Below are 20,081 nucleotides of genomic sequence, written 5' to 3'. Positions count from 1 at the left end.
GCAGGGCTGAGGCAACCAAGTGCCACAGGCTGGGGGGCTTCAGCAACAGAATGTACTGTCCCATAGTTCTGAAGGTCTGAAGTCCCAAATCCAAGTGTCAGCAGGGCTGCTTCCTTCTGACAGCTGTGAGGGAAGGATCTGTCCCAGACCTCTCTCCGTAGCTCACGTGGCCAGCTTCTCCCAGGGCCTCCTCACATCATTTTCCCTCTGTGCATTCTCCTGTCTTCAAGTTTCCCATTTTTATGAGGACAACATCACATTGGCCGAGGGCCCACACAAATGACCCACTTGAACTTGATTACCTCTACAAAGACCTTACCTCCAATTCAGATTGCCTTCTGTTTTTTGTTTTGGTTTTGGTTTTGGTTTTGGTACTGGAGATCCACCTCGGGTCCTTGCGCTTGCAAGGCAGGTGGTGGAACCACTGAGCTAAATCCCCGGCCCCTCAGATGGCATTCTGAAGTATTCAGAGTCAGGACTTCAATATATGGCGGGCGGGGGGGGCGGGGGGGATCTTCGAGGATAATTCAAAGCTAAACCCAAATGCCATCAGATAACGTTAAACTGCTTTTCTGGCCGTGTTGCATGCGGAGCACCACCCAGGAACAAAGGTAGCAGGGACCAAGAACAGCAGCAGGAGGTCAGAGACAAGATGGCGCTCGATCCTGCAAAGTGGCTTGGCTATCTGGTGCTAGAACTTGGATCCTGTTTTTCTCCCTAGCTTCTGGCAGCAGAATGGGCCATAGCAAACTGAAAGAGAGAGCATACCCTGGTAAAGTGTGGAGGGATATGCCAAGGGCAGAAGACAACTTAACGCGGAAGGCTAGTCCAAATATGCAACCCGTCAGGACAGGGTAATATGTCTGCCTCCTGTTGCTTCTTCCCAACTCCAGTATAACCAATAAAATCATTAAGCTGGACACTAACTAAAGCATGCTAATCTGCTTTCACTAAATTTGAACTAGTTGCCAAAAAAGTAAATAAATCTCTTAACTATTCATCTAAAACATACTTAACATCACCTATTCCCCAATTTTAACCACTCAGAGGACCCAGAGTAGGAAAGACTTGAATGAGCAAAATGAGGCTACTGAAATACACCTGCTGACTTAAATGGCCCATGACACATGAACCCAGTCATTTAAGTTAATGTGTAACCTGGTATAGCTATCAAATAAGGAATGATCCCATTTGGTAGCATATGGCTAAAAAGATACAGTAGAAAAAATATAGGTAGCCAACAATTTCCAATTAGGACACAAAAATGGGTAAATTTTGCTCAGCTTATGCATATGTCCTTACTAGAAGTCTAGCTAGTTCCTTTCGTTTTTATTTGTAGTCTTTGAATATATTCCCGCCATGAACTTGGGATGGTCTGTGTGTACAGTAAGTTATTTTTTTTAAAAAGGTTAATTATTGAAGAGCAGATTATAGTAAAGACTCCAAGAAACGCAGTTGTTAAAATTTGGTATAAAAAAAGCTACAGGTCAGCCAGGCATGGTGGTGCATGCTTGTAATCCCAGCACTCGGGAAGCAGAGGCAGTGGGATCACCAAGAATTTGAAGCCATCCTGGGCTATATAGTGAGTTCAAGGCCAGCCTGTACTACATAGCGAGATGGGTTTTTTTTCTCAAAAACAAAACAAAAAATAATTATTATTATTTAAAAAGCTACAGGTCCCTTTAAACTCTAAAGCCATCTTCTAAGTACTCTGAACCTCATCAGAAGTATAAACTGATTTAAAAAAAAAACACATAGAGCGTTCTCTACCAGCACCCTCTTGATGGACACGGTACAGTATTCATGGGCTAATTTCTGACCTCTAGTGGCAAAGCTATAATAAGGTCTTCAAATACATCATATTTCATTCTGAATTATTGCTCTCATTACAGAGAGAACCCATCTATAGTGGATTAAAAGGAAAAGTCATACACAATTTCAAAGAAAACTGGTCTCCTTGACTACAGGAGGTTCTAGAGGCATTCATTCCTTGGCTTTCTGCTTAAATCAGATTTCAAGCCTCATGCAGGCAAGCCCTATCCAAGAAACCCAAAGTAATAATCCTTAGGTTATTACTGGTCAGACTCTTACTGCTTCTTCTCCACAACCTCTTCAGAGTACTCATGATGAGGAGAAAACCCAAAATCCAACAAGCAAGAAAAGAAAGGTATGCGTAATTTGTCCCCATGTAAGTGTTAAGAAGTGCAGATATAGGGCTAGGGGTTTGGCTCAGTGGTTCCACCACCTGCCTTGCAAGCGCAGGGTCCTGAGTTCAATCCCTGGTACCAAAAAAAAAAAAGAAGTGCAGATATGTCTCCTAATCATATATAATAGTTTCCAATAACAAAAAGCAATACTAATACACCAAGAGGAATGTAACATTTAGACCTCAGAAAGGAATCCTTCCACTCTCATTTATAACTGGTGAGACTTAGAACTTGGAAAGTTTATGGTGAATATAACCAATTCAGACACTGGTCCCATAGGTCAGCAATTACACTGCGAAAGAGAAAGATTGCCAACATAATATCTATAAACAATAGCAGAGCAAATATAAAATTGGGGAAGAAACTTCTTCAAGAAAAACAAAACTACCAGGCGTGGTGGCACATGCCTGTAATCTCAGCACTTGGGAGGCTGAGGCAGGAGGATTGTCTCAAGTTCAAGACCTTCCTAGACTATGTAGTGAATTCAAGGCCAGGATGAAGTACATAGCGAGACCTTATCTCGAAAGAAAGAAGAAAGAAAGAAAGAAAGAAAGAGAGAGAGAGAGAAAGGAAGGAAGGAAGGAAGGAAGGAAAGAAAACAAACCACTGTCCCTGATGATAGCAGGATCATCACTTGCCTGAAGCCTATTTCTGTTAACAAAAGCGGGGCCAAGGATTTAGTTCAGTGGTTCCAGCACCTGCCTCACAAGCGCAAAGACCTGAGTTCGATCCCCTGTACAAAAAAAAAAAAAAGGCAGCCACACTGGTCATTCCCCAAACTTTTTCCCCCCAGTACTGGAGATTGAACCTAGGGCCTTCACACTGAACTACATCCCCAGCCCATTTAAAAAAAAATTTTTTTTTGCTGGGCCTGTAATCCCAGCACTTGGGAGGTAGAGGCAGGATGATCACCATGAGTTTGAGACCAGCCTGGGCTACACAGCTGGACCCTGTCTCCCTAAAAAAAGTTTCGGGGATTTTTTGTTTGCTTACTTAACAATACATCCTGAAATATCCTCCAAGTTAACTGCTTTGGATCTGCAGTAGATTGTAGGCAAACCCACAATACTCCCTGTTGACCATGACCTTCCAGAACCTGCCTTTCTTTAAAAAGGTGGAATCTGTTTCCCCTCTTCTTGAACCTGGGCAGTCCTGTCACTGTCTTTGATAAATAAGGTGTGGCTGAAGTGCTGCTGTGTGACCAGGGTAGGTCCTCTCCCTCTCTCAGTGACCATGTCGTGATGGAACCCAAGCAACACTCGGAGGCATGTGTGGAAGTTCTGGCCAGATGTGGCCAGTGTGGTGCCTTGAATCCCAGCACTTGGGAGGCTAAGGAAAGAGGATTGCTGCAAGTTCAAGGCACCCTGAACTATACAGTGAGACCCTGTCTCAAAACAAAACCAAAAAAAACTGTGAACTAAACTGAAAAAGCAAGTTCTGGCAGACAGCTGGAACTAAGGTACTAGTCCAACAGCCACTCTAGCAGATATTGTGAATGATGCTTCCAGAACCTGCTACCGAGTCTGAGTCAGCTTCCTTCTCTTCCAAATAGTCCTCAGACACTATGGAGAACAGAAAAACAACTTCTGTTGTGCTTTCAATCTCTACTATGCCTTGTCCAAATTCCTGACCCATAGAATCCTTGAGCATAATAATCAGGAATTATGGAGCACTTTGTTACACTGCAATAGATAAAAGAAACATGATTAACTTGTCCTTTCTGATGGCTGTATAACATTCCACAGTGTGGCCTGTTCAATCATTCTCTTTGTAACAGCATGAATTTTGTTTTGTTTTGGTTTGGTTTTTGTTTTTTGAGACAGGCTCTTACTATGTAGTACAGGCTGGCCTGGAACTCGTGGTGATCCTCCTGCCTCAGCCTCTGAGTGCTGGGATTACAGGCATGTGCCACCATCCCTGGCTGCATTGTTTCCAGTTTTTGACATAATGAACATTACTGCAATAAATATGCTTGCACATATTATACATGAGTGCATATAAAATCTTGAGGCTGTTTTTATTTTCATGAGAATTACACTGAATAACTGATTTAAATATGTATTTTAAGGTTTTTTTAACCCTGTTTTGGGAGAGAACATCTTTTGTCTCTTCTACTATAATTTGCGTTTCACTAATATGTCTTTCTTTTCTTTAATTCCCTCATCTATTTTCTTTTCTGGTTATTTTGCTGATTTCTTGTATTTCTAACTTTTATGTAGACTTTTTGCTAGGTCTTATAGTTTGGGTATGTTGACTTTTCCATTTCTGCTGTATCCAGCTTACAATTCCAATTCAGTTTCTAATTTGATCTAAGTATTATTGAGGAATACGGTGTTAAATTGTAAAGGATTAAATTTTTAAATATTTATCTCCAACTCAATTTACTTCAAATTTCATCAGTTAATGTGACCTGCAGAAATCTCACTTATATTTTTTTTGGTATTTTTTTTCCTGTGTGCATGTGTGTGTATACAGCCAAGCTTATAATCTTTTTCTTTTCCTTCTTTACTTGCTAAGAACTGAACCCAGGGCACCCTGTATGCTAGGAATGCACTCTTCCACTGAGCTATATCTCTTAGCTCTATCTCTGTAGCCCTCTATAGCTCTATTTCTTAGCTCTATCTCTATAGCCCTTTTTCTAAAACTTTGTGAGTCAGGGTCTTGCTAAGTTCCCTAAACTGGCCTTGCTGCTATTCTCCTGGCTCAGCCTCCTCAGTAGCTGGGATTTCAGGCATCCACTACAGTGCCCTGCAATGATAATTTTTTGTAAAGTCAATTGTCAATTGGAAATACATGTTTATTCTGTTTGAAGGATACATTATTCCATATATATATATATATATATATATAAAATATGCAAATGCACTGATTAGTCTATTGTCTTTATTTTTGCCTTCCAGATCAATCTAGTTCTGAAAGAGGCATAATAAAATCTATTTTAATTTCATTTGTATGAAGTTAAACTTACATTTATAGTACTTTGTTTTTAGCTAACTAAATAGCTGTTTTGATGCAGCTCTTCATGTCTTTTAGAGTAATGTTCTTCTTGTTTAGTTCCCTAATGTGCTCTACTTTGTCAGATATTAACATTGCCTCTCCTAATTGTTCATTGTTTGTGTATGTATGGTACTACCTTTCTAATCATTTTATTTTAAATATTTCTTTATTACTTTGAGTATATGGAGGGTTTGCTTTGTTTTGTTTTGCTGTACTGTGGTGCTAGGGATCAAACCTAGGGCCTCACATATGCTGGGCAAGTACTCTACTGCTGAGCTACTTCCACAGCCCCACTAATTTTGTTTGTGTCTTTTGATAGGTAAATTTAGCTCTTTTACATTTAATGTAATCAGTGATAGTCCTGATTTCATCCTCTTATTTTACTATTGAATTTACTTCATTTTCTCTTTTTCTTTTCTTTATATTTACTAGAATTATCAAAGTACAATGTAGCCTCTTACAATCTCAAAATATTATACATTCACATTCTACTGGTATTTACTTTTTAACATGTGTCATCAAACACATACTTTATAACTCTTACGTGAAAAGATACCACTTACCCATCAAGTTACTCTATTCTGTGATTCTTTCCCTCTACTCCAGTGAGGTAGTCTTTACTTCTTAACCCCTTCCTCCTAACCCCATCTCTTGCATTTTGCTGAGAAACTGTGCAACTTTTACTCCCATGCTCTCATGAAGTGAGTCTCATTTATCTTAATAATCTTTATTTAACACACATAGTACATATTTCCAGTCATTCCACCATCATCCATGTATAGTACATATCTCATTGTTCACTCATCACTTTTTCTTTCTTTCTTAAAATCTCTATTCTAATTATTTTGTTTGGTTAGAGTCCTTTTTCATAGTTTCTTCAGATGGGAGTGTATGGATGATATATTCTTGGAATCCTTACATTTCTGTCTCTCGTTCTCCCTGGTGAGTGAATGATGTTTAGCTGGAAAAGGACTTCTTGGGTTGCTATATTCCTTTTCTGTCAATAGATACGGTTATGATTCCACCATCCGGTACCAGTCCAATTCTTTCCCATTTGTAAATAACTCCTTTCTGTACAGAAACTTATAAGGTTTTCTCTTCACCCTTGAGATTCAGGAATTCTGTCAGAATCTTGTTAGGTATGTGCCTTTTAAAAAAAATCAATTCTGCCTAGAATATAATGAGCACTTTCAAGCTACAAATATAAGCCTTTATTCAATTCAGAAAATTTGCTTCTATTAAATTTGGCTTTTCCCTTGTTCATTTCATAACTCTAGTTACTCACATATTAGATCTCCCGGATCTGTCCTCCCCTCTTCCAGCAGTTATGGTGTCAATTTAAGACTTTGGAAAGGTAGATTCATGCCTTTCTTGAAAATGGTGGAACACCACAGATACCTGCTCCATTATCTCGTGTTTGATACTAGAACACAGCCTATGGTGAAATGTAAAAAAATACATAATTTACCCTGACAATTGCACATTATATATATGTATTGAAATGTCACACTATACTCCATAAATGTGTACAATTATCATGTGCCAATTAAAAACAAAATATTGAAAAATATGTATATATACAATTTGCAGTCTACATAGTTCACTCTAGTATCAAGTATGCCTTTTTAATTATATTTAAAAATATACACCTATTTGTCTATTTTCAAAAACCTTTGTCCACACAATAAAAGTAAATTCTCCCACCCCTACCTCAGATTCCCAAGCCTATTACCAAGGTAACCTGATATTCCCTTTCTTACAGAATCTTTCAGAAATTCTTCATATGTAACAGGAACAGAAGTTATTACTGTGGGAGTATTCATAGATTTTTTTCTACTACTACTACTACTAACAACAACAACAATATAATATATATAATATATATAATATATATATTATATATATAATATATAATATATATAATATATATAATATATATTATATAATATATTATATAATATATATTATATATTATATAATATATTATATATTATATATAATGTATATATTATATATATTATATATATATATGACATTTGCACCCTGACCACTTCCTACCCAATACAGCTCACCTCCCTGTTGTCTTATGCACACAGAATGAGAAGGGAGGGCTATAAGTGAAGAGCCAAAGACACTGATATGTGTTTACAGCCAAAAGGCCCAGGGCTACTCACTACAAGAGGAAAAAAATAGAAAGAAAAAGGGAGGGGTGATATTTGAGGCCTGACACTGCAGATATCAGACAGTCTTGGTGATAGAGCCAGACAAAACATGTACAGGGCTAAGGATATAGCTCATTGGTAGAGTGCTTACCTACTACGCATAAAGCGCTGGGTTTGATCCTCAGCACAACAAAAAAGGGTAGGGGTGGCTTTAGGGTATGACAGTGGGAGACAGAATATATGGAGAAGGCAGGCCTAGAGAAGTTTTCATAGAAGTGATGTCTATATAACGTACGTGATGGAAAATACAAGGGTTTCATGTAAGTCCTTTGAGGAATACAAATGAAAATCAGAATTATATCATATTGTCTTCTGAACATGACACTGTCTGAAGCTGAATCATTCAGGGACCAAGAAATCTACTCTATTTGCTTTATGTGTGGGTTTGCACTATGTGTGTCTGTGTGTGCACTTAGAGGGTATACAGTAGTATAAAAGGGGCAACTATCTACATATATCCTTTTAAAACACAAGATCATACTTTAGCCTTTTGCAATTTACTTCTTTTTTCTGTAAAGATACAGATTGATTTTTATCCTGTGTACTTTCAAAAAAAGATTTCAGTTAGCTTAAATAAAATCACAGGCTCATGACCTAAAACTGCTAACATGACACTAAGGACGGGAACCAAAAATATAAAAGCCAAGGGAGAAACTATATTCAAAAATTCTAGCTAATAATTTCATAATACAAAATTAAAAAGGGGATTTAAAAATAGATCCCTGAGTAATTAACTGTGAGAAATTATTTTTCAAAGGAAGAAATTAATTTTACCTAAGAGAAGACAGAACAATGTAAAGAAAAACTTAGCCTAGAGACTGAAAAGACCGAGCTCTTCCTGCTTTACAGCCCCACCCACTTCAGTCACGGCAGAGAGGTTCGGGAGAGTTGCCATCAACCTTCAATCGTTTCTACAGTGAAACTGCAACAATCCAAAATAGTGGATAATTTCAAATGTATATTTTATTGGTTTTCATAAATCCAGATGGATAAACAAACAAGAAAGGAGAAACGTCAAGCGAAACTGACTGAAAAGTGACTGAGAGTTGCACTGTCAACTCCTGCAGTGGCCATATTCACCTCATCCCTCCAATCAACACAAAATGACAGACTAATACTCCTTCCGAGTCTTTCCTCAGAATGTGCTGCAGAGTCAGATCCTACCAGTGTGAAGGATGGAGATTGCACAAATGAAGAGAACATATTTAACTTCACTTGTACAGCCAACTGCCTGGCTCTCAATCTTACTGCTTCATTGCCTGTTGCCTTCCTGGGTAATACGTACACAAAGCAGATGGTCTAGAAATGTGTATCATCTGTGACCTTCTCCACTCTGATGATCACCATCTCCATACTCAGTCACAAATCAAATTCTGTTGGGGACAAATATCCCCATTTCACCGGGCATGGTGGTGCACACCTGTAATCCCAGCACTTGGGAAGCTGAGGCAGGAGAAATGCTGTGAGTTTGAGCCCTGCTTGGGCTACACAGTGAGTTTAAAGGCTGAAACTACATAGTGAGACTCTGTCTCACACAATTTAAAAAAAAAATCTTCATCTCTAATATTTTGAACCCTGAAATTTTCTCCCATTCTACAACTTCCTTCCACTTTCCCTGTCTCAGACTTCCCATATTTGGTCCCTACCTCAGCTACACTTCCATCAGTCACCTCTATTTCCCCTATGAGTCCTCTCAGGCTTCCACTTCTTACCCAGCCTGTATGTCACAGTTAACCATTTCTACCTTATACCTACAGCACTCTGAATCCCATCCTCCCTTCCCACACTGACTCCTCACCATACCTGGCTGCCATGCACTAACTCTGATTAAAAACTAAATGATGTTTCTGGTTCTTCTCTGACTCCTGAAAATTGCTGGAGAGAAATCACTTGACATAACAAGTCAATGTCAAGAGTTTAACACATACATCTTTCTTTCTGAAACCTGGTTTTGTTGTTTGTTACCTGGGAAAATTGGGCAAAATACATAATTTCTCTGAACAGGTTTTTTAATTTGTAAAATGAGTTATATCCCTTAGAATGCTTTCAACTATAATAGAAAAAATCCAAACCAAATTAACTTATTATTTCTCATTTAAAAAAGGCAGCTAAAGGTCAATTTCAGGGTTAATTCTGGGGCTCAGTGATGGCACCAAGAACAAATGTCCTCTTCTTTTTATGCTCCACCATCCTTAGCTTCAGTTTTCAGCTTGTTTCTTTTTTTTTTTTTTTAATTATTTTATTGGTACATTTTAGGTACACAATATGCTTACATTTATCATTGGGTGCTTGCACCCATACATGATGTATCTTGGTTCTTATTTTTTTCCCCATTACCTGTGTGCCCTTCACCCCCTCTACCCTTCCCTATTTACATAGACTTCATTTCCTTTTTTTTTTCTTTTCTCATAATTTTTCCTTTCCCTTCTTTCCCTTCCCCTCCCACCACCCCTAATCCTTTGGACCTTATCCTATTTCAAATTATCAATTATTCATTTTAATCATTTTAATCCTTATTTACACTTTCAGTTTCTCACACTAGAGAAACTATTTGGTATTTACACATGTGTGTCCTATTTATTTCACTTAAGAGTATGGCCTCCATATGCATCCAATTTAGCTATAAATGTCTCTAGTTTCTCATTCTTTATGGCTGAGTAGTACTCCATTTTATAAAAAAATCCACATCTTCTTTATCCAGTTTCCAGTTGATGGGCACTTGGGCTGTTTCCAAGCTTTAGCTATTACAAACTGTGCCACTATAAACATGGGTGAGCATATATCATTGTGGTATGATTCTTTTAATTCTTTGGGGAAGACACCCAGCAGGGGAATAGTTGGGTCAAATGGGACCTCTAGTCCTAGTTCTTTGAGGTATCTGCATACTGATTTCCACAGTGGTTGTAACAGTCTGTACTCCCACCAACAATGGAGAAGGGTTCCTTTCTCTCCACATCCCTGCCAGCATTTGTTATTGGTTGATTTCTTGATAGCAGCCATTCTTTCTGGGGTGAGGTGGAATCTCAGTGTTGTTTTCATCTGCATCTCTCAAATGACCAGTGATGTTGAACATTTTTTCATATATTTATTTGCTATTTCTACTTCCTTGTCTGAGAAATGTCTGTTCATTTCAGATGCTCATTTTTGAATTGGGTCTTTGAATTTGGGAGGTCTGATTTTTTTCAATTCTTTATATATTCTAGATAGTAGACCTTTGTCTGATGTACAGCTGCTAAAAATTTTTTCCCACATTGTAGGTTGTCTGGTAGCTCTGTTGGTGGTTTCTCTTGCTGTGCAGAAGCCTTTTATTTATTTATTTATTTATTTATTTATTTATTTATTTATTTTGGTACCAGGAATCAAACTCAGAACCTTGTGCTTGCAAGGCGGGCAGCAGAACCACTGAGCTAAATCCCCAGTCCCTAGAAGCTTTTTAATAAAATGAAATCCCAGTTGTTGATTCTTTGTGCTAGTTCCCGTGCTACTGAGGTTTTGTTCATAAAGTCTTTTCCTATGCATATGTCTTCAAGAGTTCTACCTAACTTATCTTCCAGTAAGTTTAGTGTTTCCATCTTAATATTTAGATCTTTAATCCACTTTGATCTTAGTTTAATGCATGGTCATAGGTATGGGTCTAATTTTAATCTTTGGCAGGTTGAAATCCAGTTTTTCCAACACCATTTATTAAATAGGCTATCTTTCCTCCAAAGAGGGTGGTTGGCTCCTTTGTCAAAGATGAGGTGGCTGAGTGTGTCTGGAGTTGTTTCTGCATCTTCTAATCTATTCCACTGATCCTCGGGTCTGTTTCTTTGTCCCCATGCTGTTTTTATCACAGTAGCTTTGTAGTATAGTTTCAAGTTGGGGATTGTGATATCCCCAGCCATGTCTCTGTTGCCTAGAATTGCTTTTGCTATTCTAGGTCTCTTCTGGTTCCAAATGAATTTTTAGATTTTTTTTCTAGTTCTGTGAAGTATATTGTTGGAATTTCAATCAGCATTGCATTAAATCTATATAGTAGTTTTGGACGTATGGCCATTTTCACGATATTGGTTCTTCCTACCCAGGAACAAGGGATCTCTTTCCATTTTCTTATACCCTCCTTGATCTCCTTTTTCAGAGTGCTGCAGTTTTCAGTGTAGAGGTCTTTTGCTTCCTTTGTTAGATTGATTCCTAGATATTTCATTTTTTGGGATACTATTGTAAAAGGAATTGTTTTCCAAATTTTTCTCTCAGTGAATCTGCTATTTGTGTATAAGAAGGTTATTGTTTTTTGAGTGTTGACGTTATATCCAGCTACTGAATCTGTCAATTAGGTCTGTCAATTAGGTACAGAAGTCTTTTGGCCGAGTTTTTTGGGTCTTCTATGTAAAGTATCATATCATCAGGAAATAATGACAGTTTAACTTCTTCCTTTCCTATCTTTACTCCCTTTATTTCTTTCTCTTTTCAAATTGCTGTGGCTAATGTTTCCAGAACTATATTGAACAGGAGTGGTGATAGTGGACATCCTTGTCTTGTTCCTGATTTTCGCATGATAGTTTTCAGTTTTTGACCATTTAGTATGATGTTGGCTGTTGGTCTTTCATAAATAGCCTTAATCAGGTTGAAATAAAGACCTTCTCTTCCAATTTTCTGTAGCATTTTTATCATGAATGGGTTTTGGATTTTGTCAAATGCTTTTTCTGCATCTATTGAGATGACCATATGGTTTTTGTCCTTGACTCTGTTAATATAGTGTATTACATTTATTGATTTATGAATGTTGAACCATCCTTGCATCCCTGGGATAAATCCAAATTGGTCAGGGTGTATGATCTTCTCGATGACCCTCTGTATTCTGTTTGCCAGTATCTTGTTGAGGATTTTTGCATCTATGTTCATTAGGGAGATTGGTCTGCAGTTCTCTTTTTGGGTTGTGTCTTTCCCTGGTTTTGGAATCAAAGCAACACTTGCTTCCAGGAATGAATTTGGAAGCCTTGCTTCCCTTTCAATTTCCTTGATGAGTTTAAAGAGTAGTGGCAATAGTTCTTCTTTAAATGTCTTGTAGAATTCAGCAGTGAGGCCATCAGGATCTGGACTTCTCTTTGTTGGTAAATTTTTTATTACATTTTCAATTTCACTCATTGTAATTGGGGTGTTTAGAATTTCTATATCTTCTTCATTTAACTTTGGCAATTAGTATGTATCTAGGAATCTGTCCATTTCTTCTGTGTTTTCCATTTTATTAGAGTACAGGTTCTCAAAGTAGGTATTGATGATCCTCTGGATTTCTGCTGGGTCTGTTGTGACCTCACCTTTTTCATTCTTAATTGCATGGATTTGAGCCTTTTCTTTCCTTTTTTTGATAAGGTTGGCTAAAGGTTTATCGATTTTATTTATTCTTTAAAAAAAACAACTCTTTGATTCATTGATTTTTTTTGTATCATTCTCTTAGTCTCCATTGCATTGATTTCTGCTCTGATCTTTATAATTTCCTTTCTTGTATGAGCTTTGGGTTTACTATGCTCTTCTTTTTCTAGGAGCTTGAGGTTCTGCATTAGGTTATTTATCTGAGTTCTCTCTGTTTTCCTAATATGGGCATTCACTGCTATGAATTTCCCTTGTAGAACTGCTTTCATTGTATCCCATAGATTCCTGTATGTTGTACTGGCATTATCACTTACTTGTAGAAACTGTCTAGTTTCTTCTTTAATTTCCTCTGTGACCCATTGATTGTTCAGGAGGGTGTTATTCAATTTCCATGTGTTTCTGGGAGTTTTGCAGTTTCTTATGTTATTGACCTCCAATTTTCTTGCACTATGGTCTGATAATATACAGAGGGTAACTTCAATTATTTTACATTTACTTAGACATGTCCTATGAGCTAGCATGTAGTCTATTTTGGAGAATGACCCATGTGCAGCTGAAAAGAATGTGTATTCTGATTTTGTGGGGTGGAACACTCTGTAAACACCTATTAAGTCTATTTGTTCAATAGCTTGGTTCAGTTCTAAAATTTCATTGTTAATTTTTTGTCTAGATGATCTATTTGTGATAGTGGGGTACTGAAGTCCCCCACTACAATTGTATTAGTGCTTATTTGATTTTTCATGTCCATTAATATTTGTTTTGTATAGTTGGAGGCATTCGTATTTGTTGCATATATATTTAGGATTGTCATCTCTTCCTCTTGGATTGTTCCCTTCACAAGGATGTAGTGACCATCTTTGTCTCTCTTAATTAGTTTTGGTTTGAAATCTACTTTGTCTGCAAATAAGATTGCTACCCCTCCTTTTTTCTGGGTTCCTGTGGCATGGAGAACTATTTTACATCCTTTTACTTTCAGTCTATGAATTTCTTTTTGAGTTAGGTGTGTTTCTTATATACAGCATATTGCTGGATTTTGCTTCTTAATCCATTCTGTCAGTCTATTTCTTTTGATTGGTGAATTGAGACCTTAACATTGAGAGTTATAATTGACAGATATTGACTCATCCTTGCCATGATGTTTTGCTGTTGTTGGTTCTTTTATTTCTTATTTTTTCCCCCTTTCCCTTTAGTTTCTTACCTTGCCTGATGGCTTCTCTCTTTTGGCCTCATGGAGTTGTGACCTTCATTGTCTTTTTCTAGGATATTGCTTAGAATTGTTTGGAGTGCTGGTTTGGTGTTCATGAAATTTCTCAAGTGTTCTTTGTCATGGGAGTATCTAATTTCCCCATTAATTTTGAAAGATAATTTTGCAGGATACAACAGTCTAAGTTGCAAGTCATTTTCTTTTAGGGCTTGAAATACTTCACTCTAGGCTCTTCTTGATTTGAGGGTTTGTGTTGAGAAGTCTGCTGTGATTCTGATGTGCTTTCCTTTGTAGGTGATTTGTTTCTTTTCTCTAGCTGCCTGTAGGATTTTGTTCTTCTGTTGGGTTTCTTGGACCTTGACTATTATATGCCTAGGTGATTTTTTTTTTATCATGGCTAGTTGGAGTTCTATATGCTTCACTTATCTGTATGTCCAATTCTCCACCTCTGTCTGGGACGTTTTCTACTATTACTTCTGTGAACAGTTTTTTTTTTATGTCAATTGTACTTTCTCCTGTTTTTTTGTGGACTCCTATCAGTCTTATGTTATTTTTCTTTGCATCATCTAGCAGCTGCTGGATTGATTTCTCGTGGTCCCTCACTATTTTGAAGAGCTCTCTGTTTTCATGCTCTTTAACCACAATCCTGATATATCTGATATTCTATCTTCAGATTCCCTTAATCTCCTCTACATGCTTTCAATGGAGTTTTTAATCTCTTGAATATCTGTTTGAATCTGTTTCATGGAATCCATTTCTTATGTTGGGTGATCATGGTTTCCATTTTTCTTATGCTGGGCATTCCTGGCTTCCAGCATATTTCTGAGCTCATCTATTTTTTTAATCTGTTTCTGTTCTAGAGCCTCTAATCATGTCTTTCACTCTGCTCACCATCTCTGTAGTTATCTGGGAAATTATTTCTGTTTTGAATTTTTCTAGTGCCTCATTCATCTGTTTTGTTACTTCCTGTGCTATCAGTTCAGGGTGTTCAGGTGGATGATTTTCAGACTTTCTCACCTCATTTCCCCCAGAATTTGGCTTTTGTGAGGTGGAACTCTGAGTTTGTGCCTTACTTAAATGCCTTCTCATTTTTGTTTTTGGTACTATCCTTGGTTTAGTTCCTGTGTTGATACTTTGAAGTTGTTTATTGCAAGTATCTTTGTTGATGTATTTAGAACACTTATGGAATGGTTGCTTCTCAGAGGCGTCTTCCAGATAGAGCTGGTCTTTAGGTTTTGAGTCTCTTAATGGCTAATTATACCAGAAAAGACAACTGTTTAGATCAATCACAACACCTTAGCCCAAGTGATACAATCAGCAACACAATAGCATCAAGTACATCTTAGAAAATGACGATTTATGGTAGTTATTAATCTATCACCTTTAACTGTATGAATTAAATCAAAATCAAGGACCAACCCAACATATGTTTATAGTGAATAAACTCTTCAATATGGCAACTTTACCTTTCAGGATAGGGAGTTAGAAGGAGTTGGGGAGGGAGGAATAGGTAAGTAGAAGGATAGAGGAAGGTTAGCAGTGAGGCCAGAGGGCACAGGCAAGGAAAGGAAAGAGAAGAAAAGAAAGATAAAGAAGAAATACAAATTAGGAGCAGAACAGGAACAAAAAGGGAGATGAAGAACAGTGTGAGACAGCAGGGGAGTGAGGCAGAGAGAGAGAGAGAGAAAAAGAAAAAAGAAAAATAAAAAATTTAAAAGAGTAGCAAAGAAAAAAAATTAAAAATAAGAGCAAAAAAAATAGTGGTTATTTTGAAAATAACAAAAGATAAAAATGAAGGGCCTCCTTCAGGGTATGTCTCTGCTGTCACAATAGACAATGTGGGCAGCAGTGTATCAATGAGCCTCAGTAAGCCAGTCACAGACTTGTGAGATTCAGGCAGATTTCTGGCTGCAAGTCCCAAGTTGAGCTCCCTGACCTCCTGCAGGGTTGAACTCTGCAAGGTTGTACTGCAGGTTCCAGCTGCCTTTCCCCTGAAGATAGTCAAGGTTCCGATGGGAGGTGATGATCCCTCTAACTTAACAAGCACGGTGGTCTGGTGTGCCTTTATTGCAGAGATTCTCTTCACTTTTCCAGTGGGCTTCAGTTTTATCAGGGAGCCTAAGAAAGGCCCTGTCTCTGTTGTTCTCTTCTGCAGCTCAGGACAATGGCTTTTATGCTCCCCTGTGCCTCTGTAGTGTGGATCCAAGTGGCGGCTCAGTCTCCAGCTCGGTCTCCTGCTGGTTTGGCTCGGAATCCTGGTCGAAAGTGGGTAGAGCAAGCCAGACTGAGCAGGGCACACTCAGCCCACCTGCTCTGCCCACATCCACGGCCAAGCTGAAGGTTGGTGGGCAAGCCCGGGGGTCCTCACCTGCTCAGTCTCTGGCTCAGTCTCTGGCTCAGTCTCCTTGCTCTGGCAACTCTGTTGAAAATCAAATGAGCTTTTGCTTTTGGCCAAGATCGTGTGATAGGGACCAAATTTATCACTCAGCCTGAAAGCACCAGACACCTGGAGAAACATATGGAACTTGGCAGCTTCCTGGGGCTGAGGAATCCAGGGGAAGATTCAAGAGGACTTCAGCTTGTCTCTTGATGGTTTCAGCATGGTGACTATAATTCCAGGCATCACATAAAGCCACAAAGTATAGCTTAAAAGGGATAATTTCTTTCCTCCCATGCACCTCTCTGTGAGTGAAAAAAGCCTTTCTTTCAACAATCCTATTAGAATTCCCTTTGGCATGGTTGTATATCTACCCCTTAACCAATCATTGGCAAAGGGAAATGGAATTGCCTCAACTGGCTATGTGACCAGTCATAATTCACCCTCCTGGGGCTAGAGAGAGGTCAGTCTTCTCACAGTGCATTGCCACCCAATACTTGAAGAAGAGCTGTGATAGTTAAGGTAACTGTTGTGTAGATCAACTTGTCTGCCATGTGGGCAAGAATACATACTAGGCAGTTATGAAGATTATACTAGATATATCTGCAAAGTACCTAGTGCTGCTTGGCACATGAAGGCATAATGACTTTCAAATATACTCACAATGCTTTGATATTCTATCTTTAAAAGGTAGAACTAATTCTCCTACCCTTGAATGTGGGCCAAACTTAGCTACTCATTTCTAACATTGAGCAGGCAATGGTGTGAGACCTCCAACACTGTCACAGAAAGCACTGCAGCTTCCAGTTTGCCCTCATGGAAGACCCACTCTGGGGAAAGCCAGCAATTGCCAGTGAGGACAACCAAGCAGGCTTTGGAGAGGCCCAGATGAGGAGCAATCAGGATTGATTCTCACTTACTGGCACCAATTTGTTAAGTCATGTGAGTGAACTCACCACTCTAGCCTTCACAGGACTGATGCCCGACATCCTAGTTGTTACCTCATGAAGAACTCAAGCTAGAAGTTCCCAAGTAGGCCACTCCCAGAATCCTGGGAAACTCTTGAGGATAATGTTTATTGTTTTAAGCCACTAAGTTTTGGGATAACCTTTTACACAATAGGCAATACAGACTTTGGAACCAAAAGAGGGTTTCTGTTATAACAAAAACCTAAAAATGTGGGAGCTTTGAAACTTGTCAGTGGACAGAAGCTTTAACAACTTTGAGGAATTAGTGAAAATGTAAAGGGTCTCTGCAGAGACTGTTAATGAAGCCTGACAGACTTTGAGGAAACAGCAAGTGAGGCCAGTAAGGTAAACGTTCCCTGCTGTTCTTGTTAAATCTCAACAGTTAGCTTTTTTTCTTTTAGATAGGATCTCACTAAATTGTTCAGGCTGGCCTGGAATTTGCAATCCTCCTGTCTCAGCCTCCCAAATAGCTGGTATTACAGGCATGCATCACCACATCCAGCAAGTCTTAACTTCCACTGTTGAAAAGTAATTCAACATTGTGGTTAAGTGCACAGGCTCTAATTTGAATCCTGGTGCCTGTGTAATACTGGGCAAAGATAGTTAACCTCTTTGTGCTTCCATTTCCCCCACTGAATTGCTAAGGATTAAATAAATTACTCTACATAAACTTAAAAGGGTACAGATTTCTGTGTCTCATGGCAGAATTATGGCTGAGGATCTGCAAACCAAGACTGGGGTAGAAGCCGAGGGACGGCTCATTTTTTTTGTTTTAAGAACCACAGAGCCAAATCCCCAGCCCAGTTAGTTGGGGTTTTTTTGAGATAGGGTCTTGCTATGTAGTTTAGGCTGGCCTTGAACTCATGGCAGTCCTTGTGGCTCGGCCACCAGAGTGCCGGGATTACAGGTGTGTGTTTTCTAAGTACTATGGTTATTGATATATAGCAGTGCTGATTTTTGTATATTGATCTTGTATCCTACAACTTCACGTAATTGTTTTCTGGTAGAATATTTGGTTCCATAAGCTCCAGATAGTGACAGCCTGACTTCCTCTTTCCCCATTTGGTTGCCCTTTATTTCCTCCTCCTGCCCAAAGCCTCTGGCCAGGCATCAGTACAATACTACATAAAAGATAAATGTGCACATCCTTGTGATACGGGGGGAACAGATAACTCCCAAACCTGCTAGATATCCAAAACACAAGTTCATGTTCTCTAAAATTGATGAGGGCTGGAGATTTAGCTCAGCAGCATAGCACCTGCCTGGCAAGCGAGAGGTCCTCCTGAGTTTGATCCCCGGTACCCACCCCCCCAAAAAAACCCTAAAATTGAAGAATAAATTCTAGGAACAACGGAGGTTAAGAGTAGGAAGAATTTATTGAGAATGAAAGCTTCTAAAAGAGACAGAAGGGGGACCAGAAAATGGGTTGCCCCCAGCTCCTTGAATAGGTAAGGATAAAGTCTTTGTGCTGGACTTTGCCTTTGAGGTAGTATTCTTAAGTTGTGCCCAATGACATCAGATCCTCTGGCGTACTTACTTAAAATTCAGGGCCCAACCTTCTGAGACTCAGAAATTCTGAAGGAGAGCGGATTATCTGTATTTTACATAGGCATTTTATAGATGATTCTTGTGTACACTATTGCTTAAGAATCATTATTCAAAAAGAGAGCTTTTTTTTTTGTACCAGGGATTGAACTCAGGACCTTGTGCTTGCGAGGCAGGCGGTGGAACCACTGAGCTAAATCTCCGGCCCCAAAAAGGGAGTTTCTTAATGTTAATTTCTTTGAATTCTACTTTGTTTAAAGTTAAGATAAATGTTTCTATTCTCCACAACAAATCCGTTTTTAATTCATAAATGAGCTACATTAATGTGTACTACTGGCAACTGAGTAAAATCAGTGCTCCTGAAAGATATCGCTGGCATTATTTCTGCATATCCTACATGAGGCTTTTGTGACAAATGTCAACCCACTTTATTTCTAGTGCATGGTTTGACAAGTACCATGAGCACAGTAAATATGGATATTTAATCCTCATTCTCCAGCTCCAGTAGTAAATGAGACTCAGTACTACCAAGGCTGGAAAGTTGAAGACTCCATTTCCCAGAACCCTCTTGCAGGTAAAATTCTACACATAAGAGTTTCCACCAGATACACACCCTGATGAGATGCAGGAGGCAGAAGTGAAGGCCATTATCTACTGCTATCGTTTGTTCTGTTAAGTCACATTAGGGAGATAATCAGGTCTTTCTGAATAATCTTCAGTTTACCAATTTATAGCCAATCTCATTACATTAAGTAATTACCTTTTACCACTTACTAATTACCATTACCTTTACCCACTTCATCTTATTTTGAAGTAAATTTCAACCAATTTTATGCACATATTTCATTATGTATCTTAAAGCTTTATACTGTTTAAAACCACATCATTTCTAAAAAACAATAGTTCTTTAATATAAATATCCAGTCAATGGTCACATTGCCAACTGTCTTTTATTATTATACAGAGTTTTCTTGTTTTGTTTCATTTTTGCTGAGCCAATATCCAAAGAAGGTCCACCAATTGCAATGGTTGATATCCTTAAATCTTAATGCATTAAGTGCTTTCTTCATCTGTGTGGTTTTATTTTCTTTGCAATTGTTTTTAAATAAATCACATTGTTTAGTTTCCCAGTCTTTATTTGGTGTTTGTATCCCAATGATGGTATCTGACATGCTCTGTAAATGTCTTCTGTAATTCCTATAAATTGTTTGC

Source organism: Heterocephalus glaber, unplaced genomic scaffold, assembly GCF_053883595.1.
Source record: "Heterocephalus glaber isolate CG9 unplaced genomic scaffold, H.glaber_assembly_v1.0 deba00001509, whole genome shotgun sequence".
Classification (NCBI taxonomy): Eukaryota; Metazoa; Chordata; class Mammalia; order Rodentia; family Bathyergidae; genus Heterocephalus; species Heterocephalus glaber.
This window is presented reverse-complemented; position numbering follows the sequence as displayed.